Source organism: Sceloporus undulatus, unplaced genomic scaffold (genome assembly GCF_019175285.1).
Source record: "Sceloporus undulatus isolate JIND9_A2432 ecotype Alabama unplaced genomic scaffold, SceUnd_v1.1 scaffold_542, whole genome shotgun sequence".
NCBI classification, from domain to species: Eukaryota; Metazoa; Chordata; class Lepidosauria; order Squamata; family Phrynosomatidae; genus Sceloporus; species Sceloporus undulatus.
In genome coordinates, this window is record NW_024803462.1 from 4,101 (window position 1) to 7,368 (window position 3,268).

A 3,268-nucleotide genomic window follows, 5' to 3' on the forward strand; every position below is an offset into this window, starting at 1 on the left:
CCTATTAATTTAATTAATTGTTCAACAACTGCTCTAACTGCCTCTTCCCTTGTGATGATCTGTGGTCCAAGAAGCCAAACCGCGGCCCTCTTATGGCTCTTAGCCCAGCAGACTCTTAAATTCCTGAAATCATGCTGCCAGCACCCAGTGAATAGTAAAATGATTTCCCTTCATCTACACTGGGACCAGTTAAGGAATCTTATTTCTCCTCTATTGATTTTCCAAGCATCAACCAAGCCAAGACATGTGTAAAAGGAGTATAAAGTACAGTAGTAGATACTCTAAGGAGGTATTTATTATAAATAGCAAAACATAACTGAAATATAAGTCATACAAGATATTAAGAATCTTGCAGGTACAGTCGGCCCTTCTTATACACTGATTTTTTATACAGTACACGGATTTAAGCATACACGGTTTGAAAATGTTCCAAAAAAGTATAAATTTACCTTGATTTTCCATTTTTATTAGGGACACCATTGTGCTATGTCATTATATTTAATGGGACTTGAGCATACACGGATTTTGTTATACATGGGGGATCTTGGAACCAAACCCCAGCGTATAACAAGGGTCCGCTGTACAATATTTGTAAGTACAGTATATAATATTCATATAAGCTATTAAAAAACCAAATAGACCTAAGCATCCAATTCTGAGACTAACTTCCAGGATTCGCTCTTTAACTCTCTCTCTTGATCTCCAACTGACACACTTCCCCCAACTTATATCTCCTTCTCGCGGAAGCTTCCAGAAGAACCTTCATCTTGCTCTCTGATTGGTCAAGTGAGCCTTCCGTAGCAGTGATGTCATTCTACGTTTGCATAAACCTCCCTTTACTGCCTGAAGAAGACCTCCATTGATTGCAGCCCTGTTATTACAACAACAACAAAAATAACAACAACCCCTCTTTTACTTGGAAGAGATTGACAACTATACCTTGTTTCCTGGCTGCGAAGAATAGGAGTGTTCCAGAGGTTTCCATTTCCACTAAGATTAGGAGCTCCCAAATTCCCATGGAAGAGGTTTCCTAAAGGCATCTGCCAGGACAGAGCGGGGAACGGGGGGCTCCTCATGGGCGAATGGCCCTTTGTCAGCTGAACTTGGGGCTCAGAGTCCCTAAGAAGAGGAGGTGCCCAGGCCCACCAGAATCCCCTCTGAGCCTTCAGGAGAGCAAGACTCAGGGAAGGGACAGTCTGTAAGGGGCTGAGAGCCACCTTGGACCAAACCTTGAGGGCACTTTCCCAAAAGTTGGCCAGGATTGGTTTCAGGGTCTGGCATTTTCCTCTCAGAGGACCATCAGGATCTCAAAGACCACTCACCATTTTGGATATCATTTTTCAACTGTGCTGCCTTCAGTGGAGATTGCTTGCTCCTAAGGTGCCATGGAGGTGAGCATGGAACGTACAGGGAGGATGGCTTTTGCAATCTTTTCCACCATTGAGCTTACCTTGTGTTGTCTTCAAGCCTGTTAGAAGAGAGCAGGAAAGTAACCTGGAGGAGAAAGCAAAGTCCCACATTAGCTCTCATAAGCTCCCCTTGAAGCTTTTCCCAGCATGCCCTAGTCCTCAGTCTCCCTCAGAGGCTCCACCATTTCCTAGAGAGATGGAAACCTTCAAGGGAGAGTTTTTGGGGATCAAGCCAAGCTCTCCTCTGCTTCCTAAGGCCTCCTTCCCCAGCCACTGCTGGCCTTTGGAAGGGAGACCCAGACTGCTCTTGGGAAAGTTACTTTTGGAGTGACAGGGACTCCCAAAACCTCCCAGTCTGGCTCTAACATTAAGGACTTCAAATATCTGCAATGAACTGGACCAGGTCTTATGCCAGGAGTGGGGATCCTGGGGCACGCTTTGTATCTCCATTAAGAAAAAGACTGAATTTCCATGACTGGTGCTATGTTTCATATATGTTTTGAATCAAAGACAGCATCAAAGGGGGCTCTAATAGTTTTACAGGACAGAATCTAGATAGACACTTCCTCCAAACAAAAAGTATTTCACACTTCCACTTTCTCTCCTTTCTGGAAATGCTGATGCCTCAAGGGCTGGATCCTAAGCAAAACAGTGATAAGGTTTGAACTGCAATCCACAGGTCAAGGTTTGTATGGGGTTTTTGATGCAATTTACTATTTTCAAGGTCCAACTGTATAAATGATTTAATTTTTTTAAAAAAATTGTCATAATTTTAATCCCTTTGCATTGTTTTGAATTTGTACTGTATTAAATGTATTGTTAGCCACCCTGAGTCCCTATATTGGGAGAAAGGATGGATGTATATAAATAAAATATATAAACTGGAGATCCCTTGAAGATCCATGGGTTTCTTGATGTAAATAGCCCCTCTACACAGACACAGAGACTGAATGAGTCTGTCCAGAATTGCTATGGGTCATTTTTGGCACCTGGGTTGTATCTCCATTGCCCAAACCTAGCACTTTGATACCATGAAACTTCCAGGACTCTGTCCAACAGAATCCTGGGATTTCATCTTTCAGGTACTTAGAATTATATAGCAACTCTCATGAAGGACTGCACTGGGGCTCTCTACCAAGTATCCAGTTCTAAGCACCCCATTTCCAGGTTTCTCTAGGGTGGATCCACAGCTGGTAACATGGCACCAAACTGGTACAATTGGATAATATGTACAGGACTTTGGTTGCCTACTTTATGGTGTCCCTCCATCTCTCTTATAGGGTTGTGAATTCAGGTCCTGAGGTTTGTGAGCTAAAGCCTAGGACCTGGGGCAGGGCCTCTAGGGATCTCATTCAGCCGAATGCATAAATTACTAACCACAGTCACTCACAGTTTGTCATTCAGATCTACTCAATATACTTTCCTGTGTAGAAATGAAGAGAGACATTTTAAAGGTCTGTTTTCAGACCAAGGGGAAATGAGAGAATTATTCTTTCTCACTTGCTTGGAGAGACAGGATAAAAAGCGTGAAGTCGAAGGCTTTCATGGCCAGCTTCCATAGCTTTTTGTGGGTTTTTCGAGCGATATGGTCTTCAGAGATTCCAGCCACAGATGCTGATGAAACGTCAGGAAGAAACTCTTCTAGAATATGGCCACATAGCCCAAAAAATCCACAAAAACCTAAGGATAAAACGAATTTAATTTAGCCTCCTTCTTTCTAGCCAGATGGCGAATGCAGAGTATAGTAGTGAGCCCTTGTACCACCACAACTGAGAGAAAGCAAGAAACTAAACCAATCCATAGACCCCTGCAATTTTTCTAGTTCAAGAAACCAATGAACTAAGACTCGCAAATTATAA